At 34.8% G+C, this 25,583-nt stretch overlaps 1 long non-coding RNA gene across 1 annotated transcript; it reads left to right on the top strand.

Annotated features, from left to right (window-relative positions):
• Positions 1–984: 984 nt before the first annotated feature.
• Positions 985–23,828, top strand: LOC116420577. Its single transcript, XR_004230938.1, has 3 exons — positions 985–1,106; positions 3,537–3,618; positions 17,575–23,828. It is a non-coding gene; the product is annotated as an uncharacterized LOC116420577 (long non-coding RNA).
• The last annotated feature ends 1,755 nt before the right edge of the window (positions 23,829–25,583 follow it).

Consider the following 25,583-nt stretch of genomic DNA (forward strand, 5'->3'; position numbering starts at 1 on the left):
TGGAGGCAGAGGGAAGAGGAAAGAGGTCAGATAATACAATGGCCTCTCAGTCAGAGGGGTCAGAGAACAGCAACTGTCTCTTTGTATGATCCTCTCACAAGAAGAGATCCGTTCTGGGTTGGATCTTCAGCAGCCATTGCCAAGTAGCTACTGTGTATTCCAACAAAAAGACCAGAGCTGAACAGAAAACTTGATCTTAAAATACAGAACTCAAGAGAAGCATAAGAAGGTAAAAAGGAAAGAAAAAAACAATTCTTTTTAAAAAGTTAAAATGTTTTCATCCCTACATGGGAAGTTATGAGTAACTCTTGAGAGCTGTTTTTCAGTGTTTTTTAAGTAGTACAGTGGTAGTTCATTAATTCTTAAATTGGCTCTCCTGGATCTATTTTCCAGATCAGTTGTTTTTCCAGTGAGATGTTTTACGTTTTCTTCTATTTTCTTTTAATTTTTTTGGTTTTGTTTGATTCATTCGTGATGTCTCATTCAATCATTTATTTCCATTTGTCCAATTCTAATTTCTAGTGAATTATTTTCTTCAGTTAGCTTTTATACCTTTGCATTTGGGCAATTGTACTTTCAAAGGAGTTGTTTTCTTTATTTTTTTTTCTGTTTCACCAATTCTATTTTTTCAAATTGTTTTCTTTTCCATTTTGTCAGATATATTTTTAAGAAGTTATTTTCAGTATTTTTTCCCATTTTAACAAATGTATTCTTAAGGCATTGTTTTCTTCAATTTCTGTGTTTCCTTTTTCAAACTCTCCTGCAAAACTCATTTCCTTTCCCCATTTTTCTTCTCTCTTAAGATCCTTTTTGAAATCTTCCAAGAGAGCATTTTAAGATGGAGACTAGTTTGTACCCCCTTGGAGGCTTCAGCTGGAGGCTTTTTTTTTTTTTTTTTTTTTTTCTTTTAGTATTTCAGATTTGGGTACTGTTCTTCCCTGTCTCCATAATGGCTTTCTATGATAAGAGCTCTTTTTGTTTTTTTTACTCACTTTTAAAGGTTGCGCTCTGTTCCTAGGGCACAGGGAAGATTGTTCCGAATTTTCTCTATAGGGGCTCTTCACTACTCTGGGGCTGATTGTGCTGCAGTCTTCCCCCTGGACTGGGTAAGTCTGGGCGAGACCCACCTGTTATGTTGGGATTCAGGGGCTCACTAATTGCCTTTGGGAGCTGCATTGGAGATCTCACAGCTAGTCTGCTGATTTACTGGTTTTGTGAACCAGGACAGAGTAGCCAATGCTGCTGTATTTTGGCTATAAACTTCTCATTAAATTCCTGTGCTGGACCCCCCGAGGTGTACTTGTGCTGGGCCACATTCCTCCCCACCCAAGTGAGACAGACCTTTCCTGAAGTCCTTCCAAGATATCATCTGCTGGAAATTTGTTACTTTAAATATTTGTGGCTTACTTGAAAACTGTTTAGAAGCTTGATCTAGTGTTGATTCTGAGGGAATCCAGGAAGAGCTCAGGCAATATCCTGTTTAAGCTCTGCCATCTTGGCTCTGCCCTTCAAAGAACTTTGAGTGTAAAATGCCATCTGCTTCTAGAGAGAACTATGGATAGTGAATGTGGTTCATAACATACTGTTTTCACCTTTTTTGGTTTTTTCTTTCTTGTGGTTTTTCCTTTTCTGATTTTTCTTTCCCAATATAACATGTATGAAAACATGTTAAATTAATATACATATAACCTATAGTGCTTGATGTCTTAAGGAGGATGGAAAATAATTTTGGAACTCAAAACCTTACATAAATAAATCTACCTGTGTAATCAGAAAAAATAAAGTACTACTGGGGGAAATACAAAGCAGCAGTCTTCAAAACATTTTGGTATTTGATTTAAAAAAAAAAAAAAACTATTGGTACAACTGTGTTGCAAAGTAGATAGAGCACTGGCTCTAGATTTAAAAGAACCTGAGTTCAAATCCAACTTCACTACTAACTTATTAGTTGTGTGACCCTGGGCAAGTCAACTAACCCTTTTTGCCTTTTTAAAAAAACAAAACAAAAACAAAACAGGAAAACGGAAAAAATTTTGGCAAAAATTAGGCTTATACCAATATTTTATGCTGTATTCCACAATACATTCTAAATGACATGACTTAACAGTCTTACTATGAAAAAAATTTAGGAGAGAAGCAGATCATACACCTCTCAGTTCTGCAAATGGTACATATATTTTTAAATAAGCCAAGGAAAGAAGCAATTACAAAAGATAAAATATCACTTATTATGAGAAACTGTAAAGCTTTTATATAGACAAGCCAGCTATGAAGTACTTTTTCCTCTTCCCCTTCATAGTATCTTTCCTCTAATGATGTCTTTCTCCTTACTTATAACTAACTTGGGTTAGTCTGCTAAACTTCTCTACGGACCTAACTTACCAGTCTATGGCATCTCCTGGCCTCATAGCATATTCCTTTAACGTATTCTTCTAAATTCTCTTCCTTCCTTATTGCTGTCCTAACTCTTTCACATTTGCCATGCCTGGTGCCTTTTACCTCTTATATTTTTTCTGTAACTTATTCTCCTAAATAAGCCTAACTTTGGGCAGAGAGAATGGCCATTGTGAATTTGTCACATGTTTATTTCGAACTAGGAATTGCTACCTTGACCTCCTCAAATTTAGAGGGACAAATACAAGATTACTGCTCCTGGGTTGATTCCCAAGCCTACCCTCAAATTTAATTGAGGGAAATGAGGTTGTGGCAACTAGAATAATGCATGTGAAGGAGTATGGAGTTAACTTAAAACCATGACCATTTCAAATCTGAACACTCTTGGGCAATTTCTCAAATTAGGTTCCTATAGAGCAGGGGTCCTCAAACTACTGCCCAAGAGCCAGATGCGGCAGCTGAGGACACTTATCCCCCTCACCCAAGTCTATGAAGTTTTTTTATTTAAAGGCCCACAAAACAAAGTTTTTGTTTTCACTATAGTCCGGCCCTCCAACAGTCTGAGGGACAGTGAACTGGCCCCCTATTTAAAAAGTTTGAGGACCCCCTGCTAAGAGGCTAAAGAGTATATTTCCTACTAGCTATATTCACTGCCAGGGGGTGAACATGGGTAAGTTAATGGATTAATTTTTTTCCCAGGTCATGAGAGGTAGAGAAATCTGGGCATACCAAGCCTAGGAATTAATTATTGCCTCTAAAAGCAAGGGGTCATTTGTCTGAATAGTAATTTTTATAACTGGAGTTATCTTGCAAGCAGGAATAGTTCACACTGCTCACCTGACTATTTTGTCTTCCTTACAATTAAAATACAGTCTTCACTTCTGGTTTGAAATCTTTCTTATCCCTTAAATAAATGATCTAGAAATAGGGCAGCATATTAGAGGGGGGAAAAGTGGCTAAAATAGAGAGCTCTAGTTAGCAGAGATGATTGCTGTTCTCTTTACTAAGCATAGTATAATTACTTACTGAAAATACTTGCTCTTAAAATATCAAGAGAAAGAACTATATAGGATGCAAGTAAGGTCTGCTTCTCAGTAAGGATATTGAAATCCTTTCTTTTCAACTGATTCTTTTTTTTATAGGACAAACTGTCAAAAAGATGTGATTTCTGCAATTTGTCTGAAGAGGAAAAGAAGGCAATCAGAATTATCCTTGACTTCTCAGGTAAGATATATCTATTTGAGAGTGTTCAAACTGAGACATCAGAGGAAGAATATTTTTTTTTAATACATAGTCCTTGGCTGAAACTGTTGAAGAGGACAAATATGCAAGAGCTACCCCTGCTTTCAGGAATTAGATTCAGTGCAATTGATTATCTGGCAAGCCTCTTTACCCCATAATAGAATGGCAGTATGAGCAAATGTCTGTGCACACAGGATAAGGTAATTCTGGATGGGTGTTGAATCTATTGTACTTAAACAACTTCTTGTCAAATGCTCATGTTATATTGCTTTCATAATTTGTCGGTCAGGATTATATATAGAGCAAAGTTTCTTTTTTCCCCTCGATAACATTTTATTCTTAAATACATAATTTCCAACATTCATTTTTGTAAGATTTTATATTCCTAATTTTTCTTCTTCCTATTTCTTCCCATCTACCCAAAACAACAAGCAATGTTTGCTTTAATCTATTTAACAGTAGGTTAAACATGCAGTCTTTTAAAACGTGTTCATATTTGTTCATATCTTACAAGAAAAATCTGGCCAAAAGAAGGGGGGGAAAAACCACAAAGAAAAAAGCAAGTAAGCAAACAAACAAAAAATGAAAACATTGTGCTTCCATCAATATTTAGTCTCTAAAGTTCTCTGAATGCAGATGGTATTTCTCCATCCCAAATATATTATAATTATCTTGAATCACAGTATTGCTGATTAAGAGCCAAGTCAATCACAGATGATCATCACATGACCTTGACTTTACTGTATACAATGTTCTCTTGGTTATATAGGACAAAGGTTCTTAACCTGACATAAATAAACCCCTCTTCTCCCTCTGCCCCTCCACCAAAATTCACTTAATAGATATTGCAAGAATTGTGATTTACTGATGTTCTACCAAGACAAATTTCTGTAAACATTCCCCTTTAACAGTGGAAATTTCTAGTGAAATTACACACAATCTGATTTACAATCATTATTTGATAACTACTGATTTGCTATTCCCCATTTCTCTAGTAATTTAAAATCTCTGGCTATGTGCTCAGAAACATAGATCTTTCTTGATACAAGCCTCTGAAATAGCCAGGACTGGGATAATTACATTTTCAAGTCAAAGGTTTGATTCAACTTAAATCTACTGTCTACTATGCATAAGGCAGTGTAGTAGGTAAAGATTAAAGACTCTATTTCATAGAAGTATAAAAACAGAAAATCAGGGCCCAGGATGTAGGCTAGATTTATGATCTACTCAGTTTGGGCAATGGAGGTAGAATTCAGACCTTAGTTTCATATTCAGGCTCCTATTTGCAACACAAGGCTGACAAATTTGCTGAATATTACTGTATACAATGATCTCCTGGATCTGTTCACCTTCCTTAGCATCAATTGATGTAACTCTTCAAGTTTTTCTGAATGTCTTCCCATCATTTCTTTCATAGAACAATAACATTCAATTTCATTCATGTATCATACCTTATTTAGCTATTCCACAATTGATGGGCATCAAGTCAGTTTCCAATAACTTGCCATCACAAAAAGAGCTGCCACAAACATTTTTGTACATGTGTGTTCTTTTCCTTTTATGATTTCTTTGGGATACAGACCCAGTAGTGTCCTTTGGGCATAGCTCCTAATTGCTTTCCAGAATGATTGGATCAGTTTGTAATTCTACCAACAATGTTAGTGTCCCAGTTTTTCCACATTCCTTCAACATTTACCATTATTTTCCTGTCATCTTAGCCAATCTGATAGGTGTGAGGTGATACAGCAGAGTTGTTTTAATTCACACCTCTAATGAATAGTTATTTTTTAAAATTCTTATGACCATAAACAACTTTAATTTCTTACTCTGAAAATTATCTGATCATATCCTTCGACCATTTATCAATTGGAGAATGACTTGTATTCTTATATGGAGAATTAACTCCAATTTATATTTTAGAAATGCGGCTTTTATCAAACACTGGTGGTTAATAAATATTCCCAGATTTCTTTCCTTCAAATCGTGGCTGCTTTGGCTTTATTTGTACAAAACTTTTAATTTAATGTAATCTGAATTATCCATTTTGCCTTTCATAATGCCCTCAATTTCTTGTTTTGTCATAAAGTCCTTTCTTTAAAGATCCAACAGATACTATGCCTTGCTCTAATTTGTTTACATAGTATCATCCTTTATGTCTAAATCAAACTCATTATCTTGGTGAGGTATTAGTCTGTGCCTAGTTTCTGCTATGCTTTTTCCCCCCAGTTTTCACAACAATTTTTGTCAGATGAATTTTCATCTGAGAAGCTGGAGTCTTTGAGTTTAATAAACAGTAGAATACTATAGTCATTGACTGTTGTCTTGTGTACCTAACCAATCCCACTGATTCATCACTTTATATCTTGGTATCAAAAAAAAAAATTGTGATGACTGCTGCTTTAGGATCATTGCAGAGCTACAATTGCTACAAATTTTTTGAAAATTATAAAAGACCTATTATTTCTTGTTCCTCGGGAGAAACACAGATCACTTTCATAACTGAGACTTTTCAGATTGAGACCATCAGGCACACAACATTCTTTATGAGCCCTTCCTGCCTGCAGGGGAATGATTGAAGATGAAGGATGTCAGAAAGCCTCTTTATTTGAACACATATTTGGATGGATGAAAAACCAAGCCTATTGTTTAGAGACTAGATTTGTTTAATGCTTAACTTAGAACCTATGTTATAATGAACTGATATTTCCCCCCCACCCACTGAAAAAAGTTTTGTATAATGTTTAAAAATCCATAATACTATTTATCCTATTGTTAAGCTAGGAAACTTCACCATATCTACCTGCTATTTAAAACCTTTAATTAAGGACCTATATTATGCTGCCCAGAAAACCAATTAGATCCAAAGACTGATGCAGAGTTTTCTCAGTTGTAAATATCAAGCAACCCATGTTTTATCTCAAAACTGACCTCATACTGTAGAATCAGTTATTCTTCCATGTTTCTTTGATTGAATATAGATATTTGTGAATGGAATACCTCTTCTTCTGAATTCAGGGAATTGAATAGTTTTCTCTCACACTTCCAATTTGGATAGTCCCTAATCTGTCTTCCAAATAGAAATCAGATTACCTACCTAATGTTGTATTTTCTTAATTAATTGACTTTATTTGATTGCTTTTAATATATAAAAGTCTTGTCTCCCCTTGTTTTGGGAGTTAAGGTCAAAGGCTAAAGATGTCTGGCCCCAATTTCTTGGCCAGTTGCCATGCATTGCTTATTAAATCAATATGCTTAGAATATCCAACCTTTGTTTTACTTGGTCAATTCATCTTTTACCTGTCATAAAAGCCAATATGATTAGATTTTTATAACATCCTATTAAATTCTACTAATGTTTATTTCTAGAAGGTTTAAGCAGCATTAAAGTGTCTTGGAACTTGGACACTAGAAAGAATATTTCTGCAAATCTGCCTAGAAATAAGGCCCATATTGCTGTTTCAGATAGGCATATCTCAAAATCCAGATCAAACTGGATAGTTTTTAGTCGATATTTAGAGACAGTCCCTTATGACAGAATCCCTTTGAAGAAATAATTCTCAGAAGCAAACAACTTTATGTGTTTTTCTGGTGATAAAGAATCTCTTTGCTAAATATTTTATTTAAGATTTTTTGCATCAATATTTATTAGGGAAATTGGTCTCTAATTTTATTTCTGTTTTGACCCCTTCTGGTTTAGGTATCAGCATCATATCTGTGTCACAAAAGAAATTTGGTAGGACTCCTTCCCCTATTTTTTCCAAATAGTTTGTATATTATTAGAATTAATTGTTCTTTAAATGTTTAGTAGAATTCACTTGTAAATCCATCTGACCCAGGAGATTTTTTTTCTTAGGGAGTTCACTATTTAAGACTAAGTAATTTATTTCCTCTTTTTGTTAATCTGGGTAATCTATATTTTTGTAAGTGTTCATCCATTTCACTTGGAATTATCAGATTTATTGGCATACAGTTGGGCAAAATAGCTCCTAATTATTCCTTTAAATTCCTCCTCATTGGTAGTAAGTTTTTTTTTTTTTTTCCTTTTTGATACTGGTAATTTGATTTTTCCTTTCCTTTTTCTGATCAAATTAACTAAAGGTAATTCTATTTTGTTTTTTTCATAAAACCAACTCTTAATTTTTCTTATTAGTTAAATAGTTTTCTTTCAATTTTCTTATTTTCAGAATTTTAAATTTGGCATTTAATTGGGGGTTTTAATTTGTTCTTTTTTAAGCTTTTTTAGTTGCATACCCAATTCATTGGCCTTCTTTCCCTTTATTCATATAAGCATCTAGAGATAAAACTTTACCTTAAGGGGATAAGTTCATGAAGTAGAATAGCTCTTTCCAAGAATCTGAACTTGGGTGTATACTAATGATAAAAATAAATAAATAAAAACTTTTCTTTTTTTCCCTTCTTCATCCTTGCTTATGTTTGTGTTTTTCCCCATGGACATTTCTTTTCATATGCCATTCCCTTGCTTGCCATAACCTCCTAAAATAATCTATTCTCATTCAGATGCTTAGTCTTTTATTCCAGATTTCAGTTTTATCCCTGTAGTACCTCCTCCCAACTTAAAACCAAGGACCAAACAAAATAGTTTGATCTTATCTATCATTCTTTCCTACATTTCTCACTGACTCTTAAGAACTGTGACACTCTCAAAGATCCATTAAATGGAGGTATTGTGTAAAAGACTGTAAATACAGAAAATTCTTGCTAATCTTCCTATCAATTGAAAAATGCACATATCCATTTACTTTAAAAACAAGATACTCCGCTATATTAGAAACATTTCCTTAAGATCAACTGCATTAACTGCTTTCTGATTTTCAGCTGTTAAAGTTGACCTTTACAGTGACTACTTTAAATTATTCTTGTTAAAGCTGCAGAATTCTGCCTTAAAATAGTATACATGTACCTGGCTAGTAAAATGAAGAGAATTTCTTTTGTTTCTAGGCTTCTGTATTCTTACTGAGCATCATGAACCCACAGAATGTTCATTCAGTAAGGACCACTGAGGGTCAACTTCAAATGTAATTCTAAAATGAACATCAAATCAGTGAAATAGACTGTACTAAGTGAAATTTCATAAAGACTATAAAGGAAGAAAGGACTTCTTTTAATCAAGAACTGAGATCATCTCTTGCTGCATTGGTTTTCCACATGCCTCATTGTCATTGTTAAAGTACCCTCTTGAAAGGGACCCATGTGTACAAAAATGTTTGTGGCAACCCTTTTTATAGGTGCTAGAAACTGAGTGGATGCCCATCAGTTGGAGAATGGCTGAATAAATTACGATATATGAATGTTATGGAATAGTCTCTTTCTATAAGAAATGACCAGCAGGATGATCTCAGAAGCCTGGAGAGACTTGCATGAACTGATGCTAAATGAAACAAGCAGAACCAGGAGATATTGTACATTGCAATAACAAGACTATACAATGATAGAGAGATCTGAACAGAATTTTGGTAAGCTTTGGTTTTTAAAACTTGCCAGGATATAGTGATAGTCTCTAAAGGAGTCACATTAGGGTTGTCACTTAATGGAGACTAGAATTTTCCTCTTGGTGATTGTGATATCAGGGTTGGGAGAACTAAATTCAATCATGTATGACAAATTTATTTTCCATGGGATTTTCTTGGTCAAAATACTGCATTTCATTCTCTTGTGTCCCCATTTTAGAGATGAAAAACTGAACAAGTAGGAGTTAATAACTTACCCAGAGTCACCCAGCTAGTAAATATCTGAGTCCATATTTTAATTTGATCTTCCTGACTCCAAGCCCAGTGCTCTAAGCACTGAGCCACCCATCAGCAGGCCCACTCCTAATACTATGCCTCAGTAAATAGTTTTTGGACCTAATTACTACATTAAGTGAATTGTAGAAGATAATTGTGTGTGTATACACATACACAGAACAGCCCAGGTAAACCTGCTGGTCTAACACAATATGAAAAGACCCAACTTTCAAGGGCTGAGGTTTTGCCTCTGGGAGGAGCTGGACTGAGCTACCCTCAGATTTCTAAAAATTCCATCTCTCAGTATAAAGGGCTGAGTAGGAGAAGACTGAAGCACCTTCCACTGTTTTGGCATGTCAGGCCCAACTGCACTGATCAGAGGTGCTCCAGGCTGTAGGAGAAGGGTCTAGCCCACATCTGGGAATAAAATAACAATGAGGCTCCTGCTGGCTCAGGACACTTGCAGAGTCCTTGGTGTCAGTTCCAGGGCAGCTGTAGTTGGCAGCCATCAGAGGGATGAGAAGAAGCAAGATCATGTGAAGAAGTGTGGCTGGACACTCTAAGATTAGAAGTAGGGTAAAATTCTCTAAAGCATTACAGAGCAGAGAAATGGCAAATTAAGACTACTCTGAGGTACCACTGCAGCACCTCTCAGATTGGCTAAGATGACAGGAAAAGATAATGATGAATGTCAGAGGGGATATGGGAAAACTGGGATACTGATACATTGTTGGTGGAACTGTGAACTGATCCAACCATTCTGGAGAGCAATATGGAACTGTGCTATCAGAACAAGCTATCAAACTGTGCATAACCTTTGACTCAGTAGCGTTTCTACTGGGCTTATATCCCAAAGATATCTTAAAGGAGGGAAAAGGACCTATATGTGCCAAAAATGTTTGTGGCAGCCTTCTTTGTAGTGGCAAGAAACTAGAAATAAAATGGATGCTCATCAATTGGAGAATAGCTCAATAAATTGTGGTGTATGAATGTTACAGAAACAATCTATAAGAAATGATCAGCAGGATGATTTTGGAGAGGTCTGGAGAGACATGAACTGATGCTGAGTAAAGTGAATAGAACCAAGAAATCATTGTACATAACAATAGGATTATGCAATGATCAATTCTGATGGAGGTGGCTCTGCTCAATGAGGTAATTTGGGTCAATTCCAATAGACTTCTCATGGAGAGAGCCATCAGTACTGAGAGGACTATGGGGACTGAGTGTGGATCACAATAGTATTTTCACCTTTTGTTTGCTTACTTGTTTTGTTTTGTCTTTTTTTCTTTTTGATCTGATTTTTCTTGTGCAGCATAACTGTGGAAATAAATATAGAAGAATTGCATGCTTAACGTTGAATTGTCTAAGGAGGAATGGGGGAAGGGAGGGAAAAACTAGAACACAAGTTTTGCAAGGGTGTTAAACCTTTTAAAATTTTGAAAATAAAAAGCTAATTTTTTTTAAACTGGTTTGATTGGATTTTTCTTGTGCAGCATGATTTTTATATAAATATGTATGTCATATATGGGATTTTACATATTTCTACCATGTTTAACATTAAACTACTTGCCATCTAGGGGAAGGCATGGGAAGGTGGGGGGAGGGGAGAGCCGAACACAAGTTTTTTAAGGACTAATGTTGAATTGTCCATGTTTTGAAAAATAAAAAGCTTTAATGAAGAAAAAAAAATAAAAAAACTAAAAAAATAAAATAAAATAAAACACTTTTGTTTGTTTAGGGTTTGGGCTTTTGTTTTATTTTGCTACATTATTCCCCTCTATGAACTTACCTTTCAGTGATACTGTCCTATTTGCTCTTTCCCATAAATAAATATGAATTTTGCATCTTTGCACAGACCTGATCTCTGGAGTGGTTGTTTCTCCTAACCTCCACCTTGTAAAATATCTGGCTTCAAGCAAGATGAAGTTGAAGCACAAAAATGGAGAGTTCTTTCCTCCTTTCACCATTATCTTTGGTGGAATAAATGACTTGTAAAATGAAAGAAAAGTTAAGGGATTCCAGCCCCAATCAGGAAATCTCTTAATGCAGAGACTTATCTCTCCATATGTGCCATCACACTTTGTCTCTCCTTAGGTCTAATGAAAATTTCTAAAAAGAGAATTTTTCCATGAATGCCCATAGGCAGAATTCAAAGTGTTTTCTTTTTCTAGAGCTCCTTTGCTGAATTTCATCTTCCAATAGGAGCAGTTGATAATTCTAGATTCTTGCAATGTTCCCTCACCTATATTTGAGAAGACTTCACTATTTTTAGTCCTGTCAGCTGATCCTCCTCACCCTCCTACAAGAACCAAGCAAATAGTTTCTGAGTAGAAAAAACCAAACACTTCAGTGTAGTTTAAAACTCACCTTCTCTAGTCAATCATTTTGAAGCTTAGAATAATTTGCAGTGTGGCAAAGATTATATTCTAATCCCCAAAATTTAAGTCTTTTGGCTTATCAAATACAAGATAGTTAATCTCTGGGAGATGACTATGAACCATTACGTAGAATTCTCAATCCCTCTATTTTTGTCTGCCTGCATTTTTGATTTCCTTCACAGGCTAATAGTACATTATTTCAAAGTCCGATTCTTTTTGCACAGCAAAATAACTGTTTGGACATGTATACATATATTGTATTTAATTTATACTCTAACATGTATTGGTCAACTTGCCATCTGAGGGAAGGGGTGGGGGGGAAGGAGGGGACAAATTATAACAAGTTTTGGTGATTGTCAATGCTGTAAAATTAGCCATGCATATAACTTGTAAATAAAAAGCTATTAATAAAAGTGTCTGATTTTAATTAGGGTAAGGATCACTGTCCCACACAAACATGAATTCAGTTGGTAGAACTGTATCTAATCCAACCATTGTGAAGAACAATATAGACTTATTCCTAAAGAGTTATAAAACCATCTTATCCTTTGACCCAACAATAGCACTACTAACTGTTGATTAAATGAAAAGATTATTGGAGAAAAAGGAAAAGAATCCAAATGTTCTAAAATATTTATAGCAGTTCTTTGTGATTGCATAGAACTGGAAATTGCAGAAATGGCCGTCATTTGGGAAACAGATTGTAGTATAGGATTGTGATGGAGCACTATGTTATAAGCAATGATAAGCTCAATGATCTTAGTAAAACCAAAATATTTGCATGAAATGAGGAGAATCAAAAGAACCCTATATACAGTAATGAAAATACTGTTTTAAGAACAATTTTGAATGACTAAAGCTATTTTGATTATTATAGATTCCCAAATTAACATAAAGAACACATGAAGGAATATATCATCTTTACCCAGATAAAGAACTGATAAACAGAATTATAAGAATAGTGTATGTATACACATATTGTATATACATACAAACATACACATACATATATTTGTGCCTAATGGTAGCCATCTCTAGGATAGAAAAGGGAAAAATACAAAGGAAAAAAAAGAAAATTCCAAAATAACTTTCTTACATTTAAAAGGAATAGAAAGTTGTATATAATAAATTTGCATTTTAACAAAGTCATCTTTTGTTCTATTATACTGTTGTGGAAATCCTCCCTTTCATTCAGAATGAAATAAATAAAATTTTAAAATAGTGTGCAAAGTTAGCAGATCACATTCTAAGTGGATATGAAATTCACAGTGAATATCTAAATAATATCTAAAGACTGTTAAGACTAAAGTTGGGACATCTTTTAGTCAACTTAGTCAATTATCATAGCCCCCAAATAGAAAACCAAAGGGGGCTAGTGTCCTATGTAGTTCCTCATTACTGTTGCAGTATTTCATATTAACTGAAACATTTCCCTTTGATTTCTCACAAATGGCACCAATTCCATTCAGAAAAGGAAATAATACTCCTACATTGGGATAATAATAATTCCCACATTGGGATATCCTGCACTGATATCCTGGTTTATAACCTGAAAATTGTTTTCTTTTAAATCAGAAAATAGTGTTTCCCCTGTAATGGGGTCAAGTGCCAAGCTGAGGAGGTCTGGTACTGATTTATTGTGCAATTGGCATGTATTACTTATTAAACCTATACTCAGAAATTGCAACCTTTATTTCCTTAGTTATTTCAGATTTCACCCATTACATTCTTTTGGAAAGAATCAAAAGAATTTAAGTTAGGAGAGTATGCTGAAGGAATCCACTACTGATTGGTGTTCTTTAATTTTAACAATGTCCTCAGCTGGGGATAGTAATCCTTCTGCCATTCCCAGGCAATTCTCTATTAGTCATAAGGTAGTAATTCCAAATCTTTTCTTCCCCTACCTCTATTGACTGAGAACAAAATCCAAATCTAAAATAATTTAGAAAGAAGTTTATTAAGTCATCCAGCAGAGGGAAGAGTTAAAAAGTTGGTGGTCCATTGCCAATTATTTTCTGTAAATTACACATAATGCAGTATTCAAATAAAGAAAAAAAGAAACAGAAGCTGACTGGCTAGTTGAGAGGCATTTCCAGATAATACACATGGATTGCTTGAGATGTTTAACCAGGGAAAACTCCTAACATTTCTTGCAGCAGTCTTCACACCTGACTGGGTTTCTGGTCAGGGCAATCTAGGTTAGGAAAGGGAGGGAAAATATTTCATTAATTAAGTATAACTAGAATGAATAACCTTGGCCCTAAAGAAGAGGCCAAGAGAAAAATGATCCTTCCCTTCATTTTTTGGAGAGGAATTAGATGAGTGGCATGAAATATTGAATGTATTTGGTATATATGTTAATTAATTTTGTAAAACTACTTTTTTCCTCTGTGTTTTTTTCCCTCTGATCAAAATGGCTTACTGAATAAAGGAAAATATGGAATATTCTTAGAGTTGAAGAAAATGAAAAAATGAAGGCTAGCAGTAAGTGTGGGTGATTCTTTAAAAAGAATCCTGGTACAGAAAATGTTTGAAAGGGAGATTCAAGGAAAAGCTTACTCTTTGTAGTCCCACATATTCCTCGTCTTCTTCTTAGCACATTTGATTCTTTTAATTATTGTTCCTAATTCTATTTGGAAGGCATCTACTTATGGGCTAAGAAAATTTTCCAAGTAGAGGCAAAGATATTAGTCTAATCTTTGTGATTTTAAGTAAAGGAAAATGGCCAAGTAAGCAATGTGAAATCTTCCTCCTTGTTCAAAGTGACTTGACTTCCAGCAGTACCTAAGTGTGAACAAGCCTCAGGGTTAAGGGAAGGCCAGGAGAATTCACACCTTGAAGGAAGGAGGGCTTCAGTGTACTTAGGGATATATGAAAGGCCTAAGAGGTGACAGAATCAGAGTTTCCTTCTGCTAGAAGCAGAGTCTATAGTAGAGCAGGAAAAAAGGAAGGTAAATTTCCCCATGAAAAAGTTCATTTCTGAGTCAGGAATGTAAGAATTGGGCCTTCTGGTACAGCATGTATTGAGGTTGAGAGCTATGTTTCAATATGAGGAAATATAAAACTTTGGGAATGAGTCCTTTGAAGCCAGCAAAGGGAGAAGAGAGTCATATTTCATGTTCATGGGTTAGGAAATAATATATCAAATCAAATGGAGAAACTCAGTTTGCTGAGACAAAAGGAATGGTAGGAGTCTAGAAGGATTAATATCTTCCCTTGTCCATCTAATTATCTGAATTATCAATTTTCCAAGTAGAGATACCAACTCCTTAATGAAAGTATTCTCTAAGCCATTAATAATCAAATGAACTCAAAGGTGGAATCTCACACCCAATCAACTGGGAAAGGTGATGAGAAAGAGAAAAAAATAGACAATGCTAACAGGTCTGGGAGAAGACAGATGAACTAAGATACTACTGGTAGAACTGTGAGTTAGGCTATCCAAATAGACATTTGTAATTATGCCCCAAAATGAATCTAAAGTATCCAGAATCCATAAACATAGATCAAGAAATGTCATTTTTAGCCAAAAGTGAAAGGGTACAAAGATAGAAAGAATAATACCTATTCAATCAAATATTCATCAGATCATTTTTTCCTGGTAGTGAAGAATTAGAAAGACCCTTGGTACTACAAGTCCGTGACTGGGTAATCTATTATGGTAAATGAATATGTTGGGAAAATTATTCTGAATTTGAGTGAATTTAACACCACTAGGAAAACTAGTATACACAAGGAATATATTCATTAACTTGAAAAAAAGATAAGACAATATGGTATTGAGATAGTTGTCCTGGTCCAATTAGAATTAAGAAAAATTACCTCTTTCATACCTTTGCAGATGTGTAGCGTATTACAGGTATGAATAATTATAAGTACTGGCTTATATAGTGGATATATTCTTTGTTTTGGAGAACTGTTGTTTTGTGATGTTGGGTTGTTTTTATGAGACAACTGATGTAGAGGGGATGAGCTTTGCAAACTGAGATGTGAAAGAGAAAAAAGACAATAAAATTTAAAAGAGAAAGTGAAAGAGAAATTTTTATTTATTTATTTATTTGCTGAGGCAATTGGGATTAAGTGACTTGCCCAGGGTCACACATCTAGGAAGTATTAAGTGTCTGAGGTCAGATTTGAACTCAGGTCTTCCTGACTTCAGGGCTGGTGCTCTATCCATTGTGCCACCTAGCTGTCCCAATGAAAGAGAAAAAGTTCTTCAAAAGATATAATTGAATAAGTGAAATGATCATCACAACTGGGCTGGGAAGGGTAACAAGTTTGATCAAAATATACTAATACAATTATCTTTAAACATCAAATCATAACAAATGAAAGAATTTTTTTTCAGAGATCAAACATAAGTTTAATTAATTTCAGAGTGAAGAAAATACTTGCAAGCAGAAGCAAACTTCTCCCCTTGCTTTGAGAAGGAGGGCTTAACATGATGGGGCAAAGAGAGGGCTTATATAAATAAAAAACCACAAGTTGATTGGACCACAATACAATCATTCTTAGGTCTTGAATAACAATTCCCATCACAAGTTCATGAGTGGACAATGCTGGCATTTCCTGGATTCTATGGAAATGATCTCCAAATTAAGAACCAGAATTAGCATGGCAGGTTTGATTCATTCAGAATTTTAAAATTTTAATTAATTTAATTAATTTTTTAAAATGGATTGTGAGCATATCAAGAGATATTGATAGATGACTCTCAGATCCTTGGGAAATAGGGAGAGTTCCAACAAATCTAGACAGTTGTTGATTAATATGAAAGTCATAAATCCCTCAGTGAGCACCTAGTACTGGTCAAAGCAATACACTTTGCCAGAGAGTGAGATCATCAAGAGTGCAAAGGATTGTTGTTATACCAAGCTCAAGGCAGCACCTCTGAGAAACAAGGTGTCTCCAAATACCTTGACATATAGATATAGATATAGATATAGATATATACACATATACATACATATACACCCAGTTTGGGGGACTCTTTCAAGGAGAACAAAAGGCATCAAGATTTCCCCTTTTCCCCTAGTCCCTATTCAGGGGATTGAACCAACCTAAACCCACAGTTAAACTCCAGGTTTGCCAATCCAAATCCTTGATCCCAGAATTATTTATTTTGAGCCAGAGGGGACTTCAGATAACTGAAGATCAACAGGACTTTAGAAATGGAAGGGAGTTTAGAATAGATGCTGTTAACCTAAAATACCTTCCATCTCCACATAAAACACCATGACTCCTATTTTATTAGGACTAAGGCCTTATTTTTTTTTAATATAGCTTTTTTTAATACAGAACATATACATGGGTCCCTTGCACTCACTTCTGTTCCAACTTTTCCCTTCCCTCCCTCCACTCCCTATGAAAGAATATTAATTTGACTAGTTTATCAAAATTATTATCAAATTGGTATAAAGCAAACCTTGGAAACAGGAGAGTTGGACTTGAATCCTACCTTCAACTTTTAACTAGGTCTCTGATTCTGGATAAGCCTCTTAAGCTTACTGAAGTTCCTGATCAAACATTCAAATAACTGCAGGTATTTCATAAGAGTTTTCTGTGGACTAAAGAGGATAATGTATGAAAAGCATCTTAAAACTCTAAGACAAAGCTAGATATTATTAAATAGTGTCCCATAATTGTGCATACTCTTCCAACTGGTGGTTTCTATGTTTGTGGGAGACTTTGGCCCAAGTTTAGGGAACAAAACATCAATTATTATTATATTTGCTATGGTGTTTCATGAACTATGTTTGATAAATGGAGTAGTGAAAGAAACATCCTTATTGTGCCTTCTTTTCTCTCTTCAGGGTCATGACTGATGAATTTGAAGAGTCAGAGGTTCATCTCTGTGTTATTTGCTTAGGTGAAGACATAAAGCCAGTCACCCCTAAATTTGGACATACTATTTGCATATCTTGCCTCAGCAATGAAGCCCCTCCATCTTCATGTTGCACTGAATGTCAGGAATTTTACCAGTTGAGAACTCAGGCTGATATGGCCATGCACCCTGAAGTTTTGAAAAAGCATGTGTGAGAGATACAGTGAAGAACTAAAGTTGTATTGTTATAATAATAAGACCCTACTCTGTGTGACCTACTGTAAGTTAGAGGACCATGAAAATCATACACACTGGCCCACTGCAGTGGCTGCTCAGTACTACAAAGTAAATTATGCATTGATTGATGTCATTTCTTCAGGTAGTTTAATGTGTGCATTGGTAATGACTCTTCCCTGATCAATTTAGTCATTCCTATTTTAGTCTCTCACTTGGAAATATTCCCTGATACTCAAGTATTTATCAGAGTGAGGTCAAGTAATGTTTATTCTTGTTTCTCTTTCAGGAGGAGATCCAGATAAATCTGGAAAGCTTGTGTAGAATGGGAAGGGAACTCCAGGAACTTTTCCTAAAAGAGAAAGAAGAATCCCTCATATGGACTGTGGGATGGGTTATAAGTATCTGTCTCCTCAGATATCTTGCATATAATCTTACATATCCTCAATCTCAGAGGATTTTCACAAAAAAACTTCTCATCATTGTTATTTACCATATTTAACAAATGAGGAAACTGGTTCATAGACATGTTATTTATCACCTGATATTAATGAGTTCAGAAATTTGAGTCAAACCAGTATCTCCTGATCAAAAACCCAGTGCTGGATGTTAAGATCTCTTTCCAAGCTGGCTTCTATCTCTTCCTTCTTATTTCAGCTTTCTCATCTGTGTTATCTAGTCTTAACCCCCTTCACTAAAGTAGAAAAGTGAGATCTCAAGTGAGAGAGTAACTAAAATGTAAGAAATCTTTTGACAATAAGTAAAGACTTTACTAATACAATGGTGTACAACTATTACAAACTGGCTTTGAAAGAATACTTGGAAATCAGTGAATCATATTACCCTTCCATCATTATCTTCCATAGTTAACAATTAGTAACACCTATTAAGTTTCTTTTATGTTTTAAGTACTGTGACAAATGGTGGAGAGCAAGCAAAAGGCAAAAATGGCCCTTGCTTTGAAGGAACTTTCAGACTAATAAGAGAGAAAAACATGAAAACAGGCATGTTCAATAGGAAGGACTGCCATGAAAAAATATAGGGAAACACTCCTTGGAGAATTCAGGATTTGAGCTGAGGCTGAAAGGAAGCCAGGAACCTATTAGTGATGAGGACAGGGTAAGTTCCCAGCATTAGAGGCATCCCAGATATTGCTTGAGAATCTAGAGTACCTGGAACGCAAAGATGTTGAAGAAGACTGCAGAGCTTAGAAATATATTTCTGATGCATTTTCAGGTTTGCATGGGCAGACCAGTCAGTCAAACATGTTCTTATGCCTTATGCAGAAGGGGAAAATTATAGGTCTTCTGCAGCAGATAAGCAATCACTTTTATATTCATAGTGAAGATTGCTACAAATATAGCAACAGTTATACAACTTAGATACATTTAATGAGGAGAAGTGACATCAAAGGATATCTCCAGAATTTAGCAAGTTTGGGTCTAGTAAGAGAAAGGAATATGAGGCCATACTTCCTTCATTGTAAACTGGAGAGTTTGTGAAGATTAGGAAGGTGACCTGTCCATTTTTTTTCTTTCTAGCCTAATGGCTGCAGTGGGATTGCAGCCATTAGGGATTGTAGTAACATGACCAAAAATATAGAAGTAGAAATTCTGATTGAGTACAGGGAAAGCCTGAACATTGGAGAGGCTTCTGTAAAGGTAGATTGGCTCTAGTTTATGGAGAAGTTTAAATTCCTTGGAAAGAAGTATTAATTATATTTAACAGGAAATAGGGAGCCATGACAAGATTGTGAGGAAAAGAGTTTCTGAAGAAGATGTAAAAACAGATTAATCCCTAAGGTGAGTTGTAAATTAATTCACAGTCAAATTTAAATGCACATTCTTTCAGGGAGCTTATGAATGATGAGGAACTTGGGAAGAAGATCTGTAATTAAAGTTTTAGTAAAGGAAAATATGAAAAAAAATCCTGACTTGGAAATATTAGAGATACCTTTAGGAATTGAGAGTCCAAGCTTGGAATAGTAAAGGAAGCAAATTTTTCCTGTAAAGTGCTATGGTGGGTGGTTGAATGGATGGGATGAAAAACAATTCTTCTTTTGGGAGAAAGAAGGTAGAAGATAGAGAAAGATAGGTTGGAGAAAGTTTCTTGAATGCCTTAAAACTTCTAAAATAGTTAAACTGAAAAAGCCCATAGATGTCATTCAAATGTATAGAAGTTCACAATTTAAAGGATAAAATTGAAAATGCATCAGAAGCCAAGTAACTTCCTCCAGTTAACACAATAGGTAGGAGGATTTCCTGGGCTTCTGACTCCTGCTTAGCCCAGTAGTCTTTGCATTACACCACACTGAACAGTCAGGGAAAGGGAGGTTTTGGTGTTGCCCTTGGTATATCACCCAATAGTTTCTCTTCAGGACTATACAAACAGAGAGCAATTTCAGCAATTTAAGCAACTATGGGAATAGGAAAGAAAGTCAAAGAGGAAAAAGTTGTTGTGGAGAAGGAAAACAAAATGCTTTATGAACTCTATCAATACTGAAGGAGATGGAGGCTATACAGGAACTACAAATCATGAAGAAAAAGAAGGAAGGGAGACCATGATGTTCAGCCAGAGCAAATTCTTAATAGAAATGATCACTGAGCTGGAGGAAAAGATGCAAAAGCCAGATTTAAAAATGCTACAGGTGAGATTATGGACTCATCAGGGTCTATTGTTTATGGGGATAAGAAATCTTAGACAACTTCTTTCATTGCTCTTCCAAGATCCCAAAAGATTTCTTTTGGCATCTGTCCTTGTCTCCTGCTCTATGTACCTTATGTTTCCTGGTGGTGCAGATGAGGAGAAGGGGTCACTCCTGAAAGATGAGGTGTCTGACTACAGACAGCTTGGCTTGAGAGCAGCCTGGAGGACTCTAGGAACTGGTGCTAGGGCCAAATGATCCTAGGATATGAAGCCTAGGAATCCTGTTCCTCTAACTTGGAGCTCTCGTGGAGTAAAAAAAAATGATATAAGAACACTCTCAAGGTATCTTTTAAGAACTTTAGAATCAATTGGCATGGGAGACACTAACATAAGACAGCCTAGCATGGCATGCTCTTATCAGAGAAGGTGCTATACTCTACAAGCACAGTAGAATTGAATTAGCCCAAAAGAAACATGAGATGCACAAAATTAGAGAAGCTACCCCAAATGTTCATATGAACTATTTGTGTCCAACCTGTGGTAGGTAGAGCATTCCAGGTTTCTATTGGTCTGATCAGCCACAGTCAGACTGAAATTCTACTATAACATAATGATATCATTTTGGTCTTCTTGGAAAACGAGGGATAATAACCACCAATCATATGTGTAAGCAATAGTGGCTGGTTTCCACAGTATCATAGAGATGGCTCCAGAAGATCCCCATTCATTCTTAGGAGAACTTTTATTAGTACCAATATTTTTTCCCTCTATTTTTCTCCATATGAAAGAAAATGCCTGAATGGGCTTTTTCACAAAATGAGGTAAACAGGTTGTCCTCTAAAATCTTCTTTTTTGACCACATTTCTGCTATCACATTAGAGGAACAATCAAACACTTTGTAACATGGGGAGTTTATATCCAGAATCCAGCTTTTCCAAGCTGAGATTTAGTGAAATCAAGAAAATAAGAGAAAAAGATGATGGGCTTTTTTAGAAGTGGGTGTCACAGAAAGATTTTAGGAGAAACTTCATGGACTATTCTGATATTTTTTTTCCTTTCTAGAATATGGAAGAAACATTGGAAAGGTATGTTTCTTTTTAGATAGTAGATTATTACAGAACTTAGTTTGGGGATTGGGGGAAAATGAGCCTGTGTGTTTTCTCAAAAGAGGTAGAGGAAATAAGGTATTTAGTACAATGAAAGGCACAGCCTGTACAATATTAATTTTTTTTCCTAAAGGAGTGTGGTTTGGCCAAATTTGGAAATTTTCATACTGAATTTGGATGATTCTCATCTCAGTGTCCTAGTGGAATTTTTAAAAGTCTTTCTAAGTAAGTGTCAGCCCCTTGGGCAAGAACTTTGGGCTTTCCTCACAAGAATCCTAGGAGGAAAACAACCTACCCATTAGAATCTTCAATGTCTCCACTATCAAAACTCTGATGATGTTGTGTCTTTAACTTGGAAATTACTCCTAGTATAGATAGTCTCATGTGCCTGATATATGCCAAAAGATAGAAGAAAGAAGCTGATCCAGAATAGTGTTGGGAGAAAAAACAAGGAGAAAAACAAGTAAAGGGAAAAACAATATCCATGAGATCCACTGATTGTTTCGTTTGGGACAATCATATAGCTTCAACTGAGGTGAAGTCTTGTTTACAGTCAGGAAAGAATCACACAGAGGACTTTTAGCATCAGTTGGGGGCATTGAGACATCTAAGCAGGGTACTTGGCCTATAGTAACTCTTATAGACTCTGTGTTGAAAGGTAGAAGAAGAAATAGGATTCGGAGGAGAGAATTCCTAGGGGTCTGGGCAAAGGACAATTTTAGTAAGAAGTCACTATATGCCTCTTTCCTAAAGCATGTAAAATATAGAAGAAGGATTAGGTACTAAAGGATATGCTTGTCCAAGGGGAAAGAACTTCCAGGATCAGAAGTGTAAACCATTTTCTATTCCTGACACTTTCTGTGTAGACTTAGAAAGCTCTTTCTAACTCCTTTCATTTCTGCCTGGCAGGTGAAAGGTATATTAAATGACTTCTATGAGATTCCTTTCATATCTATTATTTTAGAATATGTTTTGGAAATGAAATCAAAATCCAGAAACTTGAGGTGCATGGTTCCTTTCCTTTGAGGGCTGCTACCTGTGTATTTTGGGCATAATGGGATGAGATAAGAATTTGTTTGATACTCAGACCCTGACAGCCCTAAGAAATGAAGATCCCTTAGAAAAATTTGTGTTAAGAAATAAGCCTTCATATATTTGGGAACACTCATCTTCACCTTAAGAATGTATTGTTCCAGTCGATAGACGCTTGAAGATGTAATTTTTGTACAATCTTTCTTTTCTTTTCTGCATGATGAACTGATAGGGTGACAGAATTTAGGAAAGTAAAAACTGATGGCTTTGCTGATCCAATTTATTTTGAGAGATTAAGACATCAAAAACTTGACCATTTTTATTATACTATTCCCTTAATTAACCACGTGTTTAGTTTGATGAAAACTTAGAAATGGGAAGGTAACTGTTAATTCTTTGCCCAGATGATGAGAGCTGAAATACTCTGGGCATTCCAAACCCAGGAAGTCTATAAAGTCATTTATCTGTGAATAGTTATTCTTATAACTGAAGTTATCTTTGTCTTTACTGCAAGGAGAAAGAGTTCACATGGTTTATTTGGCAATTTTGCCTTACTTAAAACCACAAAGATTAAAATACTATATTCACCTCTACCCTGAAAGCTTTCTTAATTATAAATGGCTACTCTTGAAATAGCTATGGTAACCTATTAGACAAAGAGGAAATGACTGAAAAAAAAGAACTGTACTTAGTTTGCTTTTTACTTTCCTAACTATAGTATAGCTATTTACTGAAAATTCTTCCTCTGAAAATACTAAATTTTCTGGTTATCCAGGGAATGAACACTATAGGATTCAAGTAAGGTCTTCCTTGCATTAAAGATATTGAAATTCTTTCTTTTGGACTAATATCTTTCCCTTTATAAGGATATAAAGTATCAGAGAAATGCAATTTCTACAGCTTGTCTGAGGAGAAAAAGAGGGTCATAAGAACTCTACCTGGCTTCTCAGTTAAGAAATGCCCTACTTATATATTTGGAAATTTTCAAGCTGAAGACATCAAAGTAAGAGAATTCATTATAGAGGCTTAGCTCCTGGATAAAATGATGAAGATGAAGACTATACCAGAATTATCACCACTTTCAGGATTGCCATGAAGAGGGATTAATCATCTAGCAAGCTTTTTTCTTCCAATAAAAGGCAATCTGAGTAAAAATGCCTTTGCACAGATGTTGAAGTGATTCTAAATGGTGTTCAATCTATTATATTTAATAAAAGTCACAACTTGCCAAATGCTCATATCTATTGCTTTCTTATTTGATCACTCATAGAATTATAAATCTAGAGCAAAGCTTCTTAATTTGGCATATATGGAATCCCTGTTCCACCCCCAGATATCACTAGACAGATAGTGGGTGATCTGTGAATTCCTGATATTCTACCAAGACCAGCCTCCCAAAATATTCCCATTAGCAATGGAAAGTTCTTTTCAATTACTAATGACTTTGCAACTAAAAAAGCTGGAAAAAGAACAAACTAAAAACACCCAATTAAATACGAAATTTGAAATTCTGAAAATAAAAGGGGAGATTTATAAAATTTAAAGTAAGAAAACTACAGAACTAATATACAAAACTAAGAATTGGTTTTATGAAAAAAAAACAAAATAGATAAATCTTTTGTTAATTTGATTAGAAAAAGGAAAGAAGAAAATCAAATTGTCAGTATCAAAAAAAAAAAAAAAAAAAAAAAAAAAAGGATGAACTTAGCACCTCTGAATAGGAAATTAAAACAATAATTAAAAGAGCTATTTTACCCAATTGTATGCCAATAAATCTGATAATTTAAGTGAAATGGATGAATACTGACAAAAATATAGATTTCCCAGATTAAGAGGAGAAAATAAATTATTTAAATAGTTACATTTTAGAAAAAGAACTGAACCAGTTATTAATGAATTCCCTTAGAAAAAATCTCTAGGGACAGATGAATTTACAAGTGAATTCTGCTAAACATTTAAAAAACAATTAATACCAATACTATGCAAACTACTTGGAAAAACAGGGAAAGAAGGAGTCCTACCAAATTCATTTTATGACACAGATTTGGTGCTGATACCCAAACTGGGTAGGGTCAAAACAGCGAAAGAAAATTATAGACCAATTTTCTTAATGAATATTGATGCAAAAATCTTAAATAAAATATTAGCAAAGGGAAATTATCACCTGGAGAATACACTATGACCAAGCAGAATTTATACCAGGAATGCAGGGCTGGTTCAAGAAGACTGTTTATTAGCATAATTGGCTGTAACACTAACCAAACTAACAGAAATTATATGATATCTCAATAGATGTAAGAAAAGCATTTGACAAAATCCAATATCCATTTCAATTAACATTAGAGAACACAGAAATAAATGAAGTTTTCCTTAAAATAATCAGTAGCATCTATCTAAAACTGTCAGCACGCAACCATCATGCGTAATGAGGCTAAACTACAAGCATTTCCAATAAGACCAGGAATGAAATAAGGTTGTCCACTATTACCATTATTATTTAATGTATTAGAAATGTTAGCTTTAGCAATAAGAGAAGAAAAAGAAATTAAAGGAATTAGAGTAGGTAATGAGGAAACAAATCACTCTTTGCAGATGATATGATAATTTACTTAGAGAATCAACTAAAAACTACTAGAAACAATGAACAACTTTAGCAAAGTTTCAAGATACAAAATAAATCTGCATAAATCATTAGCATTACCAACAAAGTCCAGCAGCAGGAGATAGACTCCCAAGTATTTTATTTTATCTAAAACAGTTATTTTAAATGGGCTTTCTCTATCTGCCATGACAAAGTCAGAAACTATATGAACACAATTACAAAACATTTTCCACACAAATAAAGTTAGATGAAAATAATTGGAAGAATATCAAGTGCTCATGGGTAGGATGAGTTAATACAATAAAAATGACAATTCTACCTGAAATTAACTATTTAATACCAAGAAATTACTTTATATAGCTAGAAAAAAATTAACAA

Source organism: Sarcophilus harrisii, chromosome 1, assembly GCF_902635505.1.
Source record: "Sarcophilus harrisii chromosome 1, mSarHar1.11, whole genome shotgun sequence".
NCBI classification, from domain to species: domain Eukaryota; kingdom Metazoa; phylum Chordata; class Mammalia; order Dasyuromorphia; family Dasyuridae; genus Sarcophilus; species Sarcophilus harrisii.